Source organism: Engraulis encrasicolus, chromosome 18 (assembly GCF_034702125.1).
Source record: "Engraulis encrasicolus isolate BLACKSEA-1 chromosome 18, IST_EnEncr_1.0, whole genome shotgun sequence".
NCBI classification, from domain to species: domain Eukaryota; kingdom Metazoa; phylum Chordata; class Actinopteri; order Clupeiformes; family Engraulidae; genus Engraulis; species Engraulis encrasicolus.
In genome coordinates this window covers 20,064,855-20,088,691 of record NC_085874.1, presented here as the reverse complement: position 1 = coordinate 20,088,691, position 23,837 = coordinate 20,064,855, and the positions used below count along the sequence as shown (strand labels likewise).

Below are 23,837 nucleotides of genomic sequence, written 5' to 3'. Positions count from 1 at the left end.
CAGGGGGCTGAAACTAGATGTGGCATCAAACTGTACGGGAGACGATTACCCATGATGCCACGGGAGGCCCGAGGAGGCGAACCTGCTGCTCTGCGGAGGGTGGGTGGTGAGAAGGGGATATCACCTTTCAGCTGACTTGAAAGAGCAAAAGGCCCCCTTTGTGTTTCTGGGACAGTATTCCAGAGCCCGGATTCAAAAGGGGCCTGAAATCAAACACCCACATGTGGTCTGCTGAAGAATCAGTTGTCTCTCGGAGCAATCTCTGCTTTTATCTTGTGCTATTTTTGTGTTATGGAGAGAGAGGGAGAGAAGGGGGGAGGGCTACGGGACTATACAGGATGGCTTCGGCATTGTTTTGTTTTTCTCCGGGCAGAATACTTAGCCGCTGCTTGCCTCTTTTCCTTGGGGTTAAGAAAACCGAGCCAAGCTCTCATCATTCAGAGAGAAATTCCCCTGTGATGCCCAGAGCTGAGCTCCGTGTCGCCCCAGGGGGACCTTTCCTTCCCCTGCCGCCTCACCCGGCTCGCTAGCTCCACTCTGGGCCGCTGGTGGCAGTCGGCGACCCTTGGACACGGAGGTGGATGCCAAGCCAAACACTCACACATGCACACACAAAATGTGTCCGATTGCCCCTGTGTCATAAACACACAGATGCGCACGCACACACACAGAAAACTACAAACACGCACTATATATCGAGGAACAACAACTATACGCACCCTCTTACTCATGCTCTCAATTCAGACAGTTCCTGTGCCCCTTTAACCTAGGCAGTGGCCCATGACAGGTCCCAAAAGGCAGATTCCTTCTTTGTTTTTTCTTTTTTTTTCTTTTAAAAACTGTGCACAAAGGCAAAGGAAAATATGTGTCCTCTCCGTGTGTGTGTGTGTGTGTGTGTGTGTGTGTGTGTGTGTGTGTGTGTGTGTGTGTGTGTGTGTGTGTGTGTGTCTTAAGTCCTCTGCAGTGTGTCAGCCCCTGGCTATGGGCTAGGGAGGCCAAGCAACTGGAGGTCAAAAGTCAACTCCAAGGTTACTGGTGGTGCCACTGACTTCACTCTTTGCCTGAGGCCTCTGTGTGTGTGTGTGTGTGTGTGTGCGTGTGTGTGCGTGAGCGCGCGCAAGTGTGTGTGGGTGTGAGCGCCAGCAAGTGTGCGTGTTACCTGAAACAAGAAATGAGGTCATGCCTGTCACACCTCTCACAGCACGAGTGCAGGGCTGGTAACCTGTTCTGCAGCTCAACACAAAAACACACTCCCACAATGCTCAGCACCACACACACACACACACACACACACACACACACACACACACACACAAACACACACACACGCTTTTATGATGGCCATTTGTAGGTGTCTGTGTGCATGTACGTACATACAGTGTAGTATGACCAAGCATGTGTGTGTATGTTTCTGTATGTTTATGTAAACATATGCAGGTGTATGCATAACATTTATACAGTATGAACATGCACATGTCTATATGTTTGTATAATGTATGTGTGCATACGCACGTGCACTTACACAGGGGTTAGACAATAAAACACCAATCATTTCAGTGTGGGAAGTTTCATGGCTTAAATGAACCAGTCTATTGGACAATCTTCATTAATTGCACATTGCACCAGTGCGGTGAAGTGTGAAGGTTAAATTATAAGGGTATAAGAGCACAGTTTTGCACATATGTCTGTCAGAGCACATGCACCGGTAAATGCACACATGGTCAGTGGTTGCAAGCGGCAAGTGCAGGGACGGATCATGACTCCATGGGCCCCTGGGCCAGACAACAAGAAAGGGCCCCCTCCAGATGTTAGAGACCCTATATTGTTGGGCATTCAGGTGTTTTTACCCTGGAAATATGTGAAAATAGAGTTGTTAAAAGTGTGATTTTACACAACTCGAGAATGGAAATTTAGAGGATTGGGCTTCAGGGCCCTCTGGACTATTGGGACCCTGGGCCTGGGCCCGGTAGGCCCTTGCAGTAATCCATCCTTGGGCAAGTGTACACAATGTGCATTCTTGAGCAAACACTGTCGGTCGGCTTGTCTGGGCTCAATGTCCCATGCCCCATGTCCCACTGCAGCTCTATCAGCACCGAGCACTCATGTAAGGTTGACAGGCTAAAGATAGCATGCAGTGTGTGTGCCCATGCTCAAACGACAGCGATGTAGGTCACCTGCATTGTAATCAGTGCCCGAGTGGACCCTGCACACAGGTCAGACTGTTTGCCAGTAGCCTAGCCAGACTCAACATGTTGTTCAGCTAAGAGCGACACTATTAAACATTGCATAACCCAAACATTGATTAAGCCATGCACTTCAGGATTGTTTATATGAGAACCATAAATGTTGAGGTAAGAGTTTTACACGCATACAGTATGCACAATGCAGGCATCTTTCAAGTCAGCGAGACGGTGCTTACTTGACTTTTATTATTGTCACTGTTTGCCTAACTTGTCTTACTTAGAGCATAAACATGTCGCTTAACCCAGTAGTTCCCAAGGTGAGGGTCATGTTTGCGAATAAAAAACCTTGAACATATGTTTATATAACCATTCCATAAATTACTAATTCACCTGTGTGGTAAATATATGTATTCACTCCTGAATTCTAAATTCCAAATAAAAATATATACAGCACCAGGCCACTTTATTAGAATAGCATGAAAAAGTTGATTTATTTCCATAATTCCATCAATAATGTTAAACTGTCATGGATTGTAGATTTATGGCCCAGTGTTTTAAACCATTCCAATCATTCTTTTTTTTTTTTTTTTTTTTATTACATATTTTGGCCTTCCAGCTAAAAAAAAAAACATGAATTGGGGAATTAGAATAATATAATAAAATCACAATTTTCTTCATCAAAATTCGGGTCACATCAAATCAGTTGAAATTTGGTACTTTCTACATAACATGCAATGTTCAATACTTGGTTAGGACTCTCTCTGTCTTAATAACGGCCATGATGCGTTTAACATTGAAGTCAATGGCAGAAACTGTGCATGGGAGTTATGGAAGCCCAGATATCCTTGATGCTTTGCTGTCAGCCGTTCTTGTTTGTTGACCTGGTGACCCACACTTCACTCTTCAAAATACCCTGTAGATTTCCATGCCACATTTTGGTGTTAACTCACCAGTTTAATTCTAACTCACCTGAAATAAAACCCCATTCATTTTCAATGGGGTTTCATTTCTGGTGATTTAGAATTGGGCCATGAATCTGTAATCCATGACAGTTTAACATTATTGATGGAATTATGGAAATAAATGAACTTGTTCACGCTATTCCAATAAATTGGCCTGGAGCTGTATTTACTTTTTGCCAAGAATAAATAAATAAATCGTACCTATTATATCACCACACCACCAATACACATAGAGTAAATGACCTTGGTACTTTGCTATGATGCCCGAAGGTAAACCCTCACATAGCCCCATAATGCACGCCAAGATATTGCACCAGTGGAATGCTGTAATAGTCATTGAAAAGTTAACCACTACAGTATTACACTAATATGACATAACACAGGGCCTTAAAGGGACACTGTGCAGGAAATGGACAAAAAAAGGTACTGCGACTATGCTGCTCATTGAAACTGGACAGCCAATTGCCAAATTTGATCTTTACATGAAAGTTTACTAAATAATAAACAAATATTTTCTAGTATGGTCGAAGTACAGTCATTTTTGCAGCTAAAAATGGCTATTTTTGGAAATTCAAAATGGCGGACCATGGGGAAGATCCCCCTTTTCATGTATGAAAAGTGCAATTTTCCCAGTCATAATGAATACTTAGAATTTGATGCTGGTGGTAAGTATTCATGAAAAAGGTAACATTAGTGAATGGGCAGCATGAATTCTTGAAATAAACAACTAAAACTCTCACACAGTGTCCCTTTAAGTAATATACATTGCAAAGCGGTCATTGCCATTCTGGTATCAGCAAATGTATAATGCCATGTCTTAATGGGTTAAACCCCAAGTCTCTCAACCTGAGCACAATAATGCTTTTTGGCTGAGTCAACCTCCCCTGGGAACTGAATGGACCACCGCAGTGGTTAATGTGTCATTCCCCCCAGGAGAGATAATGCTCTTGATGTGCATAACCGGAGTAGACCTTAAGTCATTAACCCCATACATACAGTACATACGTACACCATGTTATCGTTGCTTCAAGAAGGGTAAAAAAAAAACTACCATATATTGTATTGATTCAGTTTCAATTAGCTGACCAAATGTAATGATCAAACACAATCATCAGACAATGTTGGTCCACTCCAGAAGTAGTCACGCTCAACCTTCACAAAGAAAACTCTTAGGAGCAAAGCATTTCATTGTGTAGGACAAGAACTGCAGTCACCAGATTATTGTCATGCATATGCAGTGTTTCCCACAGAAATTTTGGAAACTATGGGGGCAGCCGGGATTTTTTTCGTNGGGGGGGGGGGGGGGTGTATTCACGCAGTGTAAATGCAAAATGTCACAACAATGAGTACAGTATGACACTGGCGCATGGAGAAACTATAGGCCTAGGCCTAGGCCTGCATTTCAGCCATTTATATTTTGAGAAAGAAGGCTACATAACATTTTACACATGATATTAGTAGTACATTGTCATTTATATATATTTTTTTAAATGCAGTACCGTGAATCATTTCTGTTTACAACACAGTTTCATTCGTCCCTCATGCAGGGGTCTATGTAATGAATAAAATAATAAAACAAAATAGGAGCAGAGATAAGAATTTAAGAGTAGTATACTGTGAAATTGTTAACGCATAGACAAAAAGGGTCTAAGAGGGTAGGCTGTGCCTTTTCCCCACACACATATAGGCGTAGGCCTAGGCGTACACATTCTACATGAGGGGTGCTGGTCACAGGGCCAGTTTTTCAAAATTCCTCCCATTAAAAGGGCTGAACAACATATTACACATTTATGTCTATATTCACATTCATTACACATTCTTTGCTATATGCAGCCCGATGTCTCCTCTGCCATGTCAGTGAAGGTCTGTCACCTAACTCATTACAACTGTAAAACAAAGCCTGGGGAGTGTTAGTAAACTCATCCCAACTGTCCCTTAACAACTTGACTAGGCTTTTGATCCCTCTGTCTTTCAAGCACTTGTGGTTTTCTCTATGGGATGTATTTACTCCAGGAGGAAAATGCGAAGGAAATCGTAATTCAAATCGTTTTTAACAAAAACGGAAATCGTGAAAAAAAAAAAGAGTAAAAAAAAATAAAGACATTTTTTTTTTTTTTTACATTTTCGGAAACTATGGCGGCCAAATTTAAACTATGGCGGGCCGCCATAGTTTCCTCAATGTATGGGAAACACTGATATGTGAAGGGGCAACATAGAATTTGGAAACGAAAATGACACAATGAACCTTTTCCAGTAGGACAACAACCTAGTGATTGTGATCAATGAATTACCAAATCGCTGGTGTCAACTACACCATCAGAAGGAGAACATGGGTTCTAAATTTTAGTATTCTCCTGACTGCGCGAAACTAGCTGTGTACAACAACTCTGATTGTTGGAAACCGCTGTCAGTCAAAAAATTAGCTCACGTGGTTGGCTGCCAGTGTCTTGCCCCTCCTCACAACATCGTGTTTATAAACAAAAAAAATTCCATCATAAATGGTGGCAGGGTTGTGTTTTTAAAATGTCCTGACACGGCGATGTCCACGTCTGTGTACAGGGGCTGCCATGCTGACATGTGCCTAATGGGCAGAGACGCTGAGGGCTAAGGGCCAAGGGCCAGAGCTTTTAAACTAGTGTTGCACCAATACCGAAACCAGTATCGGACAAGGCCCGGATTGGCACTAAAATGGTAGTATCAGTATCTGCGAGTACCAACAAATAGGGCACCGATACCATTTACTGATAATTGTATGACACGTGAATGCAGTCTTGAACTTAGTTATTTTAGATCAGAGGTATTTAAAAGGTATAAAAATTTCTACGGGATTCACTTTGCGCTAGTTTTTTTCCTGTTTCACAAAGGTAGGCAGCAGCCTGACAAAGCCATGATAGCAATGATTTTACATCCAAGTAATATGCAGGTCTTCAAATTTCAAATAGAGTGGTATCGGTAAGGTATCGGCCGATACTGCACAGCCGGGTATCGCATATCGTATCGGGGCCTAAAAAAGGTATCGGTGCAACACTATTTTAAACCCAAAGTGTGACATTAGGCGCGAAAACATTAGGGAAGCGTGACAACAGGGGCCCGTTTGTTGACATCGCCATGCATGACAGACGAGCCACTGACACCCTCTCTACAAGACAAAAGGAACTCTTTCCGAGGGGGGAAAAGACACTGGTGTTTTGCAACACACCCTCATGCAGTCCAAACCCCATCCCCCACCCCCTTGTCGCTGGCCGTCACATCAAAGGGCTCTGCTCCTCTGTCTTGCTGAGGGTTGAATGTGGAAGACTTGCTGTGTCAGCTATAGCCTAGTGCTGGGTTCACGTGAGCCAGAGCAGGTCAATGCTGAACCCTCTTCTGCAGTGAATTTTTCTCTCTCAGTCTCTCTGTCAGTCCTCCAGAGTACGATGTTAGGCAGCACAGTCTTCCTCAATTCCACTATTTCGTTGCCTTCAATGTAGGGATGCACCGATACCACTTTTTTGAAAACCGATAAAAGTACGAATACATTAATGTGTGTACTTGCCGATACCGAGTACCGATACCGATACCTTTTACCACCAAAATGTAATGAAAATAAATGCATGGCCTTTTTTTTTCCGCCTGTGATATTTTCATTGTCCATTTCCATGTAGATTTAAATGTTAGTAAATGTATGAGGTGGCACTTTTTTCCATGCTGATTTCAAGTCCACAGAACATGACAAGATTTTGCATTGTTTTGAGTAATAGTAGTACTCGTAGCTGGTATCGGCAAGTGCTTGACGAGTACGAGTATAATGAGCAGTATCGGGAGCCGATGGTATCGGTGCATCCCTACTTCAATGACAATGACAATGAACTTCTTGAATCTCTCTGCTCATTTTCCAGTGAGATGATGAGAGACTGTTGCCTGGATAGGACTGTGGCTGTTGTAACCCAGTTGGTTTCCTTTCAGCTTCCCCGTAGGAGGGTGGGGGAGGCGGCAGGGGCCAGGAAGTACCTGAGAAAATGAGCTGCGTCCCTGGGTGGGCTCGAACCACCAACCTTTCGGTTAACAGCCGAACGCGCTAACCGATTGCGCCACAGAGACAGCTATCTCTCTCCCTCTCAGTACCTCAGAGTACCATGTTAAACACAGAACATAGGAGATGATGATGCACCGTGACAGTCTAGGCCAGGGGTGGGGAACTTAGTATGTCTTAAGAGCCGTTAACAGCCCTTGAGGCCGTCTTATCCAGCCCCAGACATAATTTTAATGTTACGCAGTTGCACATGAAATAGGACATGTTTTGTTAAGAAATGTTAGAAATTATATTTGCAATACGATTAAGTTATATTTTCAGGGGACCTAGTAAAAGCGGGGTCTTTTGTAAAGGTGGCCGCCTTCAATATAGGCTAAAGTGCAGGAGGAAATTCTGGTTTGTGCTCATAACACACCCTTGGAGGACTTTATAAAATTTGAAGTGACCCCTCGAATGAAAAAGGTTTCCCACCCCTGGTCTACGCATTCACATCATCAGCATGTTGTTATGTGACAGAACAGCTCCTTCTCTTCTGGTACAGCGTCAGTGTGGGCAGGAGGGGGGTGTTATTGGTTTCCTTTCAGCTTACCCGTGGGGGGTGCGGGAGGGGGCAAGCAGTATCTGAGAAAAGGAGCTGCGTCCCTGGGTGGGCTCGAACCACCAACCTTTCGGTTAACAGCCGAACGCGCTAACCGATTGCGCCACAGAGACAGCTGCAGGGCATTCATGCATATGCGGTTACACCTCCTCCCTCTGTCTGGCTTCCTGCCGAGCGAGCAGCAGCAGCAGCGACACCAGCACAGTTATTGCTCAATGGGTTGTCTGCATTAGTCAGCAGGGAGGCTCCATGCCCGGCTAGCTCAGTCGGTAGAGCATGAGACTCTTAATCTCAGGGTCGTGGGTTCGAGCCCCACGTTGGGCGAAAGCTTTTCCTTGGCCGTTGTATGATTATACAACTCTTCGAAACAGCCATACAAGCAAACAGCCTGTGTTGCAATCAGGGAAGCCATAAATAAAATGCCTGTGTGTGTGTCTAGCTAGCGCAAACTTAACGTTACGGCTCGTTCTACACGTGCATGCACTGGTTTCATTTTTGAGACATGAAAAAATGCCTTTGCTTCTTCTTTTAACAGCGAAGACCAGTGACTTTGAGTTAGGATGGAGAGACGAGTTTGAAGGGGAGCAGAGAGTAGAGGATTTGTAGGCTCTTGAAGTGATTATCTCCCATTCTCTAACTTTGAACCTCGAATGTGAGGAAGGGAGAGCGGAAGGGTGCCTTTCATATGCATATGTGCATGACCTTCTGCAACATCCCCCCGCTCGGTTGCTATGCTCCCTCGCCTGTACCAATACACTACAATTTCATCCTAGCTAAAACTCTGATCTTTTTCATTTTGCAAATAAGCTAATTTCAGTCTGTAGTCCCAATGCCAGGTATACAACAGGTACAGTATATACATTTCATATAGTAAGCTTACAGTATACAACATGTATTTACAAAAGTGCAAAACATTAACAGTCTTAATATGCATCTGTCAATGCATTAGGGGGAAACTCAAAAATCGGTTACCTAAAATACCGGCAAAATGGTTCTTTAATAGAAAGGAACAGTATTTTTTCTTCTTGTGTCTCAAGAGAGTCTAGAGTTGCCTTAGTGTACTCCATGGCGTTCAGCCACAGATTCCTCGCCATTCCCTGCAAGACTGACAGGCTGCGTAAGTCCTTTGTCCCCAGGGCCATCCACCTATTTAACTCAACAACTCAGAACAACACAATGAAAGAGATTGTTATTGGTGACTGGACTGCATACCCCCCCCCCACCCCCCCCCACCCCCCGGCCATGCCCCCATTCCATCCCCTCCCACCCCTCCTTCAACAATCAGTAATAACTATTGCAATGAGAGACTTTTTTATATCTGAATGTTTAATGTGAAATAATCTATTTATTTATTTTTGTATGTATGCTACTAGACACCTAAATTTCCTTCGGGATCAATAAATGTTACTCTACTCTACTCTACTCTACTCTACTCTACAGTTTCACTATTTTGCAGGGCAGCTATAGCTTGTGTAGCCAACAACAGCGCCTATAGCCAGGGTTAGGGCTGCTGACAGCTTTGGACGGGCACAGGACAAATTCGTCTGAAAGGGCCTCCTAACCCAATACATACACAGTAATGAGGACCTAATTCTGGGTCTCCTCTCTCCCTGGGCCCGGGACAACTGTCCCCTTTGTAACCCTCTGTCAGCACCCCTAGCCAGGGTCGCAGTCCATTCATAGATCTGTCATCTGCATGCGGGCTGCGCTGGGGATAAAATGGACAAATATGTATGAAAACATCCTGTGCCCCTATGCCCGTGTGTTGCTAATATCCTTCCTGCTCTCGGGGTCGATGTGAGATGAGAGAGACAATGGTGCTGTTATATGAAACGCTTGGCCATTCCGGATGTAATACACCCATAAGGCTTTGTTTGGAGTTGATCAGCTCCAGTATGTTTTTGTGGAACAGTGTGCAATGCATGCAATGTGTGTATGTGAGTGTATATGCATGTTTTTTTGTGATCAGCCATTTTATCATTCGTCTTACATTTCCGTCTGGGGAATGCATCAGGCCAGAGACATGACACGTGAAATTAAATCATTCAACCTATCGGCCGGCTTTTGGCAGCACACAAGATTTGTGTTTCTGCTCGTTTTTTTTTCTTCCACTCATTTTTTTTTTCAGTGAAGGTTTTCTATGCCCTTAGGACCTGCTCTCTATACAGATAAATCAGCAGGGCCTGTTGCGCACGCAGACATTTGACAAGGGAAAAGAGAGGGGAGGAAATTGAAGGAAGAAGGGGAGTGTGTGTGTGTGTGTGTGTGTGTGTGTGTGTGTGTGTGTGTGCACGCGCAGAGCACAAGAGAGGTGAGAGATAGAAGGAATGCTGAATGGCTTTGGCAGTCTGCTGCGTCACTGGTTATCTGCTCATTATACAAAGAGTCGATGACGGCTTCAACCAGGCCTGGGGCAAACTCAACTAAAATGCATACAACGTCACGGGGTCCCAATTTTAGGCCCCCTCTTATCCTGGGCCTGTGGCAAATTACCCTTTTAACTACTCCTGTCGGCAGGCCGGATTCTACATCATATGCTGCCTAGCATTAGCCTGGGCCCGCCCATAATTCATAACTACCTGGTCTGACAAGCCACAGTATGAGATGAAATGTATAGTCTCGGGTCGCACCATAGGCAAGTTGAAGCCTGTGGGTGGAACCATTGGCTGGCATCCAAACTGCTTCTGCATGCAACGGGTCAGCCCTGCTGCATTGCCATTGCGCTTACCTCAAACGACTCACTACACAGATCAAAAAAATATTACATGCCACAGATTTTTTTGTGTGCAAACCCTCAAAAAACATCCAATGATGGACTGACAAATTCTATCTTCAGGCCACACCAAAAAGTGCTCAACTGCGATCCTTCCGCGTTCATACCGGGCTCAGAACTTTTCCCATTGATTATCCGGATGAACCTGCTAACGTCCACATTGTCATCATCACAGTTCGCATCGAAAAGTATTTCTCGGTTTGCATTGTGAACCAACTTTCCGGTTCCTGAGCGCTCAGACTCGCGGCATGATGTTGCATGTGAATGCGTGCGATGAGTGTGCCAAATACAAAATTGTGCGCGTGTGTGTTGGGGGTATGGAAAGCCAAAAACAAATGAACAGTATCGAGTGCTGTCTGGAAATCATCAGAGTGCATTCGCTCACTGTTGCCGTTTCCCAGAAACAGACAGCATTCCCGCTATTCCCGATCGCCAAACTCGTAGCAGGATAATCAGGAACGTTTCCTGTCAGTTCCCCTCTTCCCAAAAGCCATTGCTTAACAGTACAGCACGGGCACATGCATACACACACACACACACACACACACACACACACACACCACACACACACACACACACACACACACACACACATTTCAGGATCTGCTGATTCACACAAGTCACTTACATTTGTGCTTTAGTTTCATTCTCTGCAGGCCCACAATAGTTTCCACATGCTTGAGTCAACACACACACACACACACACACACGCACGCACGCACGCACGCACGCACGCACGCACACACACGCACGCACGCACACACCAGTGCTTTACACTAACTTTTTCGCTTACCAGCCATTTTGGCTAGTGGTTTTCCTGACTCACTAGCCATTGGGCCTTTTCACTAGCCATAATTTTCTTAACCATCATAGCAGCTTCAATGAATTATATAATAGGCTGTAATAATGTAATGTAGGATAATATAACATAAAATAAATAATATAATATAATATAGGGACGAATATAATATAATATAATATAATATAATATAATATAATATAATATATAATAAAATATAGGGCCTAATAACTAGAATTGTTGTTAACTGGTCCATGCATGCATGCATGCTATAAGAACAGATTAACTTATCTGAGGAATGGCATAGCCGTGCAGAAACACCAAGCACAGTGTTGTGGAAGGGCACAAATGTAAGCTAGGCCTTGGCCTACATGAGAGCAAAATATTTCCGTCTTTGATCTGAAGGGCACTTTCGATGCGCAAAGTAGAAGTCATTGCCAAGCTTCGCATGTCCTCGGTCATGGATGTGGAATAACACCTCTTCTGGAATATTTTCTCATAAAAGTAGGCTATCTAATAGAAGGCACACACATATGCGGCCGGTAACTACAGAAGGAGCTACGACTTCCTTTCATTCCGTTTAATATTGAGTTGTTTGAAATATAAACGGACGCAAGGCAAGATGGGCACATGCGAAGGGACATGGGACATGATTTTGTGAAGGCTACTACTGCGCGTTGTTTAAGCCACGTTTGATAGTCGGGAACAACGGCACAAGAAACATGGAGGAATATTAAGGTATGAAGACATACAGGCAAATCAGAAAATGATTTAAAACGAACATTATTAATGCCGCATGTGTCCTTGTCTTATCACTGCGCTAATTAGTCTCAAGACTTTCACAAGACTGAGGTGTTCTCCTCTCGCCTTGGTCATTTTAATGTCCACTACTACTATGCATTGTACTAATGACAGATCCCAAAACAGGTCAGTTGAGATGAACTTCGCTACTTTATTTTCACGTGAAGGTTTTCAGTGACATTTCCAAACACATGCTGATGTGCCGGTAGGCAGCTCGCTGCTGCCACTCATATTCGCAAGACTAGCTCTATCAGATTCCTCTTGTGCGTGAGACACAGGTGACACGTGACACAGGTGCTTCATGGGTATTGTAGGCTCGCGAAATCGCATTGCATTGCGTTTGTAGCAAAGACGGTCCGAGGGGAAAAAAAACTACAAAATGCGGTGCCTCATCATTTAGAATAGTGACGGACCCGCCAGAATGGCTAGTGAACCTTCGGTATCTACTAGCCAACGCCGACTTTCACCCGCATTTGGCTACCTGGCGTGTGTTAGTGTTAAGCCCTGGCACACACACACACACACACACACACACACACACACACACACACAGGCAGTTTGTGAGAGGAAAGGGCGAGCTCCTAAAATCCCATCTCGACGCATGAATGAAAACTATCTGCAAAAGGCTAGCTGTTGCGAGAGCATACAAAGCCCGTAATTCTTCTGACCAATAACTGGAAGGTACACTCATTCAAAGGTGAACTGAACTGAATGGAATTATTTTTGATGAACATCAGTAATGATGTGTGGATGTAAAAGTCAAAGCACTCACTCAGCAAAAGTGAAAACAGAATTGAAATCCTGCGTGTGCGTGTGCGTGTGCGTGTGCCTGCGTGCGTGCCCATCTATGCGTGTCTCTATCAGATTCGCTCACATGCTCTCCTCTCAGAGCGTCCTCAACTAAACAAAAAGCGTACCATTGGTTCTGGCTGTACTGTGTGTGTGTGTGTGTGTGTGTGTGTGTGTATGTGTGCGTGCGTGCGCACGTGTGTGCGTGTGGCACCCAAAATTGAAAGCAGGACCCCGTTTGACACAGAGGAGGCCCTCTAATGCGGTCACTTGCGATTCGGTTCCAATTAGTAGTGACGCGGTGACTCAGTGGTGACTGGGGCCTGGGCCAGGAGATGACCCAGGGAATGAATGGCCCCCTTCACAGCAGGCCATCCATGCTCAACCGCTCCACTGACTAACATGCCCGCCTGCCTGCCCGCCCCTGGTCGTTGCTTATTATGTGCGTTTGTGGCTGTCCGTGGCACCTGCTTCACTCATCCATGCCTCTCGCAGGGTTGCCAGATGAGGCTGCTCAAAAAAAGGCTCAAAACCCGCCTGGAATCACTACATTTATTGATTTCTATTACCAAAAATTGGGCTTTTTTTCTGCTAAATGCCATTTTTACCCGCAGACGGCCATGCTAAGCAGCCCAATTGGGCGGGAAACAGCCCAACCTGGCAACACTGGCCTCTCGCCTTATTCTAATGACTTACGTCATTCATTTTAAGTCATTCAACAACACACTGGCGGTACACATACTACAAGGACAGCACAAAAATGTAGTGGCTTTGACATGTTCTCTCTCTTTTTGTGGTCTGTTCTGTTGTAAGGTGTCTGCTGATGTTGCATAACGTTTGGAATGAAATTTGGAGAATAACACATTCCAAAGTTAGACGATAACAAACAAACAAAGCATTAGCTGACCAGGGGAGTTTTCCAAGAACCTTTTAGCAGGTTTAGCCCTTCCTGTAGGTCAACTTTAGCCAGGTGTATCGCTTAACCACGTTCATGGAATACCCCCCAGAATCTCGGAAATGGCTTACGTAAAGGGACACTGTGCAGAAAATGGTCAAAAAAGGTCCTGCAACTATGCTGCTCATTGAAACTGGGCTGCCTATTGCCAAATTTGATCTTAACATGAAAGTTTACTAAGTAATAAACAAATATTTTCTACTATGGTCCAAGTACAGTCATTTTTGCAGCTAAAATGGGCTATTTTTGGAAATTCAAAATGGCGGACCATGGAGAAGATCCCCCTTTTTATGTAAGAAAAGTGCAATTTTTCCAGTCATAATGAATACTTAGAATTTGATGGTGGAGGTAAGTATTCATGAAAAAGGTAACATTAGTGAATGGGCAGCATGAATTCTGGAAATAAACAACTAAAAATCTCACACAGTGTCCCTTTAAAAAAAAAGAAAAAAAAGATGTGCCTTCTGGTACTGACAAGTAAAGGGTAGAGTAATACAACTGGAAATTAGCCTTTAACGTACATATATGGGTCTCAGATAACTACAGTACATCTTCTATTGTCCTGGAGATATGACAGAAATATGTCTCCGCCAATATATGTGTGTGCTGGATGTTTTGCTTGAGACAGGGTAGTGTACACTAGGATTAAGACTGTGAAAGGGAGGCGGACGTCTGAGACTGCTTTCTCTGATTGTCTTTGAAATGAGAAGTGAATTTACGAGAACGACAACTGCTTGTGTGTGTGTGTGTGTGTGTGTGTGTGTGTGTGTGTGTGTGTGTGTGTGTGTGTGTGTGTGTGTGTGTGCGTGTGAGAGAGCTGTGATAGGGAGCATGTTCATCTGGAGGAGAAGATGTTTCCTGTACCCTTAATGATGCTCCCATAGCAAGATGTTAATTGGTCAAATAGTTGTTGGATTATTCATCACATTTGGTTCCTATTGATATTAACTTGTAATGCGGAATCAAATAAAGTACATAAAATGTGTATGTGTATGAGTATGAGTATGAGTATGAGTATGAGAGAGAGAGAGAGAGAGAGAGAGGAGAGAGAGAGAGTGAGAGAGAGAGAGAGAGAATCTAGAGGAGAGTGTGAATGAATACACATACGTTTGACCCAGTTTTACAAGGCGAGGATCCAGCTGCACTTTCGGATACACATATCAGTAGGGACCATAAACATGCCCGTTTAACGGTGTGACTCACCCAGCAGTTTAAAGTTTAATCACAGGCGCTTGGCAGCATTGTGTGTGTGTGTGTGTGTGTGTGTGTGTGTTGGTCTGTGCAAGGGCATCTATCTGTGTATACACTAGAAAACGAGGGATGATCACCCCTCCATTACCCAAAAGGACTGTAATGCTTCAATGGCAAACACAGCGCCACCTCCAGTTTCATGTGGTAGTCAAGCCCCTCCTCCCCAAGACATGGTCATCACACTCCTCCAATCAAACACAGAAGGAACTGAGGATGCAACTCAGAGCCGCCAACCCCCGACCAGAATGTTTTCATTCAAATACTTCTCTCTCTCTCTCTCCCTCTCTCTCTCTCACACATACACACACACGCACAACTGAGCGAATGCACGTGTTTGAGATGTCTCGGTTTACATTCACCAAGGCTGTTTGGATATCCGTACCCATTTAAATGAGTGACTGGGAAACGTTGCGTGAAGAGCAGCACTGAGCTAGAGGCCTAAAAAAAGTGTGCTTTCACTTTCACTCAAAAATATATGAAGGTAATTCCATATTATGGATGTGACAGAACATCAGCAAATATTATTTTAATGTGAAGTTATATGTGTGTATTGTATATAGAATGCTCTTTTCCTTATGGTCTGGTGACCTACTTTTCCTGAGGGGAACCTAACCTAAACCTAAACTCCTGAGGCCCTGATCTGGCCTGCTCTGCTGAGGGGGTCAGTTGTGTTCACCAGCATGTCTCTCTCAGGTCAGGTCTTGACCTTTGGCCTTTGGCCTTTGTATTGTTGGTACACCTTTAAGGTCATGATCACACTACTGAGACCTCTGGAATGTTAGTGGGTGTGGGGGGGGGGTGTCAAAGCAAAGTGTGTGTGTGGGGAGAGAGAGAGAGAGAGAGAGAGAGAGAGAGAGAGAGAGAGAGAGAGAGAGAGAGAGAGACAGAGAGAGACAGAGTGTGTGTGTGTGTGTGTGTGTGTGTGTGTGTGTGTGTGTGTGTGTGTGTGAAAATGTGTGTGTGATGGTGCTTAACTAGGGCTGGTCAGGAGGGAGACGAGGGCAAAGAAACATGTCACCATGGAGACCAGAAATATTTGAGACCATTAGAGAGAGAGAGAGAGAGAGAGAGAGAGAGAGAGAGAGAGAGAGAGAGAGAGAGAGAGAGAGAGAGAGCACACACACACACAAGAAAGAGTACAGATATGTTTTGGTCGTAGATACCCCTTTTCTCCTTCCCCCTAATCCCACCACCACCCCCAACCCCCACCATACCACAGCAGCTTCCTCTCATGTGGTTCAGCTCAGGGGAGGGGCAGCTCAACTGAGGACCCAGATCCAGTCGGGACTCCTCCTGGGGGCATCTGGTTGTAGGTTTCTGGTTCCCCCCGCGTGTCAGACTGAAGATTACGGCACAACTGAGGGAGGGTTGGGGCCATGAGATGGCTGGGGATGGGGCTGAGGATGAGGGGGTTGGGGTGGGCTGTGGGGGTGGTTGTAGTGTGTGGACAAAAAGTCAGCGCTGGAGCAGAGCTGAGCAAAGCACCCACGCCTGGTTTCACTAACACCCCCAGAAGACACTCCCACTCCCACCCCGTACACATCACATCCTCCCACGCCTTCCTTCCTTCATGCTCATCTCAGACTTTTCTCATCCCTCTTTTTTCCTCTATTATCCTACTCTTTCTCCAGCTCCAATCAATCATCGCTCTGCTCAGTCACCCACAAGTACGCGGTTTCAAATAAAAACATCCACACACACACTAGGGCTGTAACGATATTGTATCGAACCGAGAAATCGTGATACACAGAGTCACGATACTGTATCGTGATACAAGGAGGCAGTATCGTGATACGCCCTTTCAAAGTTTTGTTTCCCATCAGTCCAGAAAAAAAATCTAATGATATTAAGTGATACTGCTTCCAAGCTTCAAATCATCATCATTATCACATGTAAACTTTAAAAAATATATTATAGCGTCTTGTAACATATTGTTCCTATAAACTATCAAAGTTTTTATTCATAATTTTATTTTATAATATTGGAAAATGTGAAATCGTGTGGTGTATCGAACCGTAGGTCAAAAATCGTGATACGAATCGAATTGTGAGTCGAGTGTATCGTTACAGCCCTAACACACACACATGGCATCATCTCGCGCAGTTCTCATCCCTGCATTTTCCATCTGATGTTCTCTCTAAATCTTACTCTTGTGCACACTTCTACCAATTATCAACGAGGCTGATTACAACACACACATACACACACACACACACACACACACACACACACACACACACACACACACACACACACACACACACACACACACACATACACACACACACCTGCTATATTGCAAATGAACTGTAGCGTTATTAAGCTCTTAACAGTAGTGATGTGTCAATACAAAATTCACAGCACCCTCTGTGACCTAATCAATGTATGTCACTAATAATAATAACAGGTCCTAAAGCTTTCTTTTCCTCCTCCTGATAGCATCTTATTACAATTTCAAGTCTTTTTGCATGCGAATACAAAGCTCAGTGGTAATTTGTTATGATGAACAATGCCACCTTTAGTTAACGGTGGATTTAACATTGATGACATACAATTTGACAGTACCGGTACATTACATACAGTAAAGTACAGTACGTACAGTACAACTTCTGGCCCGCTCACATAAACCGTTTACTCTTGCTGTTGTGACGATGAATCACTACAGTATGGTACAATTCCAAAATGACTAGGCTGTAGCCCATCTGTCTCACGGTTCGACGTGTTGCACGATCAGAGAGGCTCTTCTGCACACCTCTGATGTAACGAATGGTTATTTGAGTTACTAGTGCATTTCTATCAGCTCCAACCAGTCTGGCCATTGTCCTCTAAACCTCTGGGAACGACAAGGCATTTTCGCCCACAGAAACTGCCAATCACTGGACATTGGCTCTTTTTTGGACAGTTCTCTGTAAACCCAAGAGATGTTTAAACGTGAATATCCCAGTAGATCAAAAATTTCCGAAATACTCAGAACAGCCCGTCTGACACCAACCACCATGCCATGTTCGAAGTCACGTAAATCACCTTTCTTCCACATTGTGACGCTCGGTTTAAACTGCAGAGCTGTTTCCACGTAGCAGGACATTTTTATATGTGGATATTTTTTCTGCTGGTTACATTGGTTTTGGCCTTCCGTTTCCACATAGCAGATATTTTAAAATCCAGATATAAAAAAGCAGGCTTCAAAAATATCCTATTTATTTTGATCCACGTGTTGCATTTACACCTAAACAGGAGAAAAAAAATACCCTGCTAAAAAAATATCCTGCTACGTGGAAACAGAACCTTCAGCAACCTCCTGTCTACATGCCTAAATGCACTGAGTTGCCACCATGCGATTTGCTGATTAGAAATGTGCGTCAATGAACAGTTGGGCAGGTGTGCCTAATATAGTGTCCGGTGTGAGTGTATGTCATTAAAATCACAGTAACGCATTTTCAGCAACAATTCAGCTACTGCATTTTTGCTTTGAATTTCTGAGGTGTATGGTGACTGGTTAAATTCAGCTAGCTTTAGGTTTTTTTTTATCTCACTGAGACACACGAAAAAACATCCTAGACACCATGTACATCTTTAGTCCTGGGTGCTGCTGGGCGTGGACGTGTGTTTTTTTGGTTTTGCCAAAAGCTTTTTTTTTTTCTTATTCTCTCTATTTTATACTATTCTCAACTAAACAGTGCCCTTGTCGTAAGAAACATAATGTGTGGAATAGTAAGCTTATAGTAGTTGTAAGTCATTGGGCTTCACTTGTTTATGCATTGTGTTTGTGTAACATCTGTTGTTGTGTTTGCATGTGTATGTCTGTAGGGGCCAGCTGGGAGGGCACTATAGGCGCTTCAAACCCATCACAGCTCCTGAGACTGGCTCATCTCCTCATCCCCCAGCCTCAACCTCAAGCCACACAAACCACACATTATGCAACGCCCCCACCACATACAGCAAGGGAACACACACACATGCACACATACACAAGAATGGACACACACACACGTACACAGAGAAACACAAACACACAGAAACTCACCAGGCTGCTGTATACACTCAGGAACGCACACACATTTCTCTCTCTCTCACACGCACACGCACACACACACACACACACACACACACACACACACACACACACACACACACACACACACACACACTAGGGCTGGGCGATATGGAAAAAAAACTATATCACGATATGGATTACTTTATATCACGATAACGATATATATCACGATATAGCACAATTACATACGTTTTCAGTTATTCTCTTTATTTTTTCATGTCGCAAAACAACCTTTCTTTAAAATGGATCTTTTTATTGTTATTTTTTCAGTTACATGAACTTATAGTGTGTATTGTGACGACATGAAATGTAATTAAATGATATTCAATTGTATACAACTGATAAAATTACTATCACGATATAAACGATATAGGAGAAAGGTCACGATATACACTTTTATATCACGATAACGATATATATCGTTATATTGCCCAGCCCTAACACACACACACACACACACACACACACACACACACACACACACACACACACACACACACACACACACACCTCATTCACACACAACTACACATTAGAATGCATTAAAACAAACACCTGGTTATACAGGAAACATACCCAGAATGTTCTTGAAAGGGCGGTTAAGTGGATCGCCGTGCAGAGTGGGAAGTGCAGCAAAGGCAATGTCAACAAGTGCACTCAAAGTGTAGTCAAACAACACAGACCACTGGTGGGGCCCCATGGAAAAAAAGAAGCAAATGACCCCACTGGGTGCGAGTAGGCATGTTCACAAACCTGCTCTAAATCGGATGTCTGTCTGTCTGTCTGTCTGTCTATCTAATGCCTGTGTCTCCCTTTTGGTCCCAGTACAGCCCTGGACGAAGGTTACACATTGACAAGTAATAGATTACAAGATACAATGCAGGTCTTTCGTCAGCTCCACTCCCAAAACATAATCCTTCAGCTACTAATGCTGCTGTGATGAGACATTTCGCCAAGAGGCAAAGCACATGTGTGTACTGCTATTTTAGCCACATTTGTAACAAAGGGGTTGTTCAGGCATCTCGCACGTATTTGATTTATTTCCATCAAGGCTGGAAACGTCATGCCGTGGTATTTTGCTGCTGTTCACCGTCTACCTGTGTAAGAACCGTTTTGATTTTAGATGTTTTCACTCCTCTTTAGCCAAAATCTCCTTAGAGGTCATGCAGTGAGTGGTAGATGTGACCGTGAAGGCCTTGCAGAATGTGTAATGGACTGGCTCATGTGCAGAGAGCTATGTGGGGTCAGGGGACACTGAGAAAAGGCCTTTTCTGGAGAATGCGGGCATCGATCCCGCTACCTCTCGCATGCTAAGCGAGCGCTCTACCATTTGAGCTAATTCCCCTACGAGAAGAGCAACAACAACAATTTACGACAGATCTTTGCACTGGTCTAGTCAAACTCTCATTTCATCTCCTGCAATGACAGACAGTTGTGCATGTGAGAGAGGTTCTGCAGAGTGTGATATGGTCTAGCTTCTTTGCAAAGACTGTTGTGGGGTCTGTGAGCGACACTGGAGGCACTGAAAAAGCCTTTTCTGGAGAATGCGGGCATCGATCCCGCTACCTCTCGCATGCTAAGCGAGCGCTCTACCATTTGAGCTAATTCCCCTTAAGAGCAGGGTGACAACAGCAATTTACGACAGGCTGACAGGTGACAGCTGATAGTCACTGAGACGGTTGGTGACAGCGTGGCTGCATAGTCACACTGCTCTACTTTGACAGGATGTCTGCTGCCACCTACTGGACGGATTAGGTAAACTGACAGCTACTCACTAAAGCACGTGCTGTTTTTGCAGAAAACAACCATATTCAACCAGTCACTACAAAGCTGTGATGGGACTTGTCCTGTAAAATGCTTCGTAAAATTGTGACGGCAAGAGACGATGGACATGTGAATATTGATATTTTTTGGCTTCTTTTAACAGAAGGGTTGGTCAGGCACCCAACACACATCTGAATATACAAGTCTGTGTAGGGAGATAATTATTTTACAGTCTCGTTTGCTAATAAACAACTCCCTTGCAGAAAACAGTGCAGGATAGAATAGAATAGAATAGAATAGAATAGAATAGAATAGAATAGAACAGAATAGAACAGAACAGAGTACAACACAAAGTAGAACAGAATAGAATAGATTAAGTCATGTTAGGTGTATCTATCACGTGTCTAGTCAAATGCTCCTAGAGTGAGTGGCATCTGCATGCGAGATCTGTTACGGTCTTGCTTCTTTGTAAAGAGTGTTGAGGGGTCACAGAACGACACTGGAGGCACTTAAAAAGCTTTCACTGGAGAATGCGGGCATCGATCCCGCTACCTCTCGCATGCTAAGCGAGCGCTCTACCATTTGAGCTAATTCCCCTGCCGAGCCAGGCAACAATGGGGATTTACGACAGAATGACGAGCACGGTTGGTGGCAGTGCTGCATAGTCACACTGCTCTGCTTTGTCAGGATGTCTGCTGCCACCTACTGGACAGTCTAGGTAAAGAGACTGCTCATTGCCACACAGTGCTGTTTTTGCCATTACAGTGTCAGACATCTACAGTACAGGCCAAAAGTATGGACTCACCTTCTCATTCATGCATTCTCTTTATTTTCGTGGATTTTCGTTGTTTTTTCATGCAGGGCATCAAAACTGTGCTTGAACACATGATGAATTACGTGCTAACCAAAAAATATCATTCTAACTGTTGTCCAACAGCAATGTCAGCTGTCTATCCACCTGACGTCAACACGGCACAACTGATGGCCCCACACATTTCAATAAGCTTATTTTTGTCTATTTTCAAATAAAAATGCCCAGTCAGTCATGTCAATCCAAATTGAACATTAAAGTCCTTCAATAACTCAATGGAATTGTAGAACTAGCATTTTGAGTACCTGCCACTACAAGCATTTTACAGATATTTTCTTGATCTGATATTGAGACACAGCCAGTTACTTGCAGAGGTCAAACATGTTTTGGAGGGAATCTGTGGCAGGGTTTTTCACTTTTACTTTTACTTTACTTTACTTTGTCACTGTTTCACCTAGATAACCAGCTATGCTGACCAAGTGACTCATTATCAGATCAAGAAAATCTCTCTTGCATTGCTTGTATCAATTAAAATTGACTCGACTGACTGGGTATTTTTACTTGAAAATAGACAGAAATATAAGCTTGTTGAAACATGTGAGGCCCTCAGTTTTGCTGTGTTGACGTCACTGTTTGGCATTTTTTAAATAATTGTTTTTATTTTTTATATTTTTTCATTTTTTTGTTAGGCGAAACATTATACATGTGTTCATTCACAGTTTTGATGCCCTCCCTGAAAATGTACTAAGTTCTGTAAATAGCCACAAAAATCAGAATTAATTAAATGAGAAGGTGAGTCCACACTTTTGGCCTGTACTGTATATTCCACCAGTCAACCATGTTGTAAAGACATTTTCAGGTAAAATGTTTGGTAGATATGTGCAGGTAAGAGGCTATTAAGACTATTTATACTGTTAAATATTAATATTTTTGTTTTCTTTTTCAATCTAAGGTGCTGGTCGGACATCCAGAATGCATCTGACTATTTTAAGATTTTATTGACAGAGGCCATACCACATAACTTACAACTCTGTGTAAGGGACGGCGGTTAAACATTTCACTCTGTCTCTTTTTTGCTGTAACAAATAAACAACTCCCTAAGAGAAGAACAGCACAGAATAGAATGGAACAGAGTAGTAGAACAGAGCAGAGCAGAAGTCATGTTTGATGAACAGATGTCATGTTTGATGAACAGATATTTGCACTGGTCTAGTCAAACTCTCATTTCATCTCCTGCAATGACAGACAGTTGTGCATGTGAGAGAGGTTCTGCAGAGTGTGATATGTTCTAGCTTCTTTGCAAAGAGTGTTGTGGGGTCTGTGAGCGACACTGGAGGCACTGAAAAAGCCTTTTCTGGAGAATGCGGGCATCGATCCCGCTACCTCTCGCATGCTAAGCGAGCGCTCTACCATTTGAGCTAATTCCCCTTAAGAGCTGGGTGACAACATCTATTTACGACAGGTCACAGCTGATAGTCACTGAGACGGTTGATGACAGCGGGGCTGCATAGTCACACTGCTCTACTTTGACAGGACGTCTGCTGCCACCTACTGGACGGATTAGGTAATGTGACTGCTCCTCACTACAGCATGTGCTGCTTTTGCAGAAAACAACCTATTCCATATACCTGTGGAAGAGACTATTTGATTTTAGATTATTTAGATATTTTAGATCTTTTCACTCTTGTTTAGTCAAAATCTCCTTAGAGGTCATGCAGTGAGCAGTAGATGTGAACGTGAAGGCCTTGCAGAATGTGTAATGGACTGGCTCATGTGCAGAGAGCTATGTGGGGTCAGGGGACACTGAGAAAAGGCCTTTTCTGGAGAATGCGGGCATCGATCCCGCTACCTCTCGCATGCTAAGCGAGCGCTCTACCATTTGAGCTAATTCCCCTAACGATCAAGGTGACAACAGCGATTAATGACAGGCGGACAGCTGACAGTGACTGAGACGAATGGTCGTAGTGCTGCATAGATACACTGCTCTGCTTTGACAAGATGTCTGCTGCCACCTACTGGACAGTCTAGGTAAAGAGACTGCTCATTGCCACACAGTGCTGTTTTTGCCATTACAGTGTCAGACAT

General features: G+C 43.8%; 8 non-coding genes across 8 annotated transcripts; 1 reads left to right on the top strand and 7 right to left on the bottom strand.

The window, feature by feature from the left end:
- Positions 1–7,151: 7,151 nt before the first annotated feature.
- On the bottom strand, positions 7,152–7,225 carry trnan-guu (transfer RNA asparagine (anticodon GUU)). Its single transcript has one exon. It is a non-coding gene; the product is annotated as a tRNA-Asn (tRNA).
- A 569-nt stretch (positions 7,226–7,794) lies between these two features.
- trnan-guu (transfer RNA asparagine (anticodon GUU)) lies at positions 7,795–7,868 on the bottom strand. The gene has a single exon. It is a non-coding gene; the product is annotated as a tRNA-Asn (tRNA).
- A 138-nt stretch (positions 7,869–8,006) lies between these two features.
- Positions 8,007–8,079, top strand: trnak-cuu (transfer RNA lysine (anticodon CUU)). The gene has a single exon. It is a non-coding gene; the product is annotated as a tRNA-Lys (tRNA).
- Positions 8,080–20,449: 12,370 nt separating this feature from the next.
- Positions 20,450–20,522, bottom strand: trnaa-agc (transfer RNA alanine (anticodon AGC)). Its single transcript has one exon. It is a non-coding gene; the product is annotated as a tRNA-Ala (tRNA).
- Positions 20,523–20,715: 193 nt separating this feature from the next.
- On the bottom strand, positions 20,716–20,788 carry trnaa-agc (transfer RNA alanine (anticodon AGC)). The gene has a single exon. It is a non-coding gene; the product is annotated as a tRNA-Ala (tRNA).
- Positions 20,789–21,465: 677 nt separating this feature from the next.
- trnaa-agc (transfer RNA alanine (anticodon AGC)) lies at positions 21,466–21,538 on the bottom strand. The gene has a single exon. It is a non-coding gene; the product is annotated as a tRNA-Ala (tRNA).
- Positions 21,539–23,107: 1,569 nt separating this feature from the next.
- On the bottom strand, positions 23,108–23,180 carry trnaa-agc (transfer RNA alanine (anticodon AGC)). The gene has a single exon. It is a non-coding gene; the product is annotated as a tRNA-Ala (tRNA).
- A 393-nt stretch (positions 23,181–23,573) lies between these two features.
- trnaa-agc (transfer RNA alanine (anticodon AGC)) lies at positions 23,574–23,646 on the bottom strand. The gene has a single exon. It is a non-coding gene; the product is annotated as a tRNA-Ala (tRNA).
- Between the last annotated feature and the right edge of the window lie 191 nt (positions 23,647–23,837).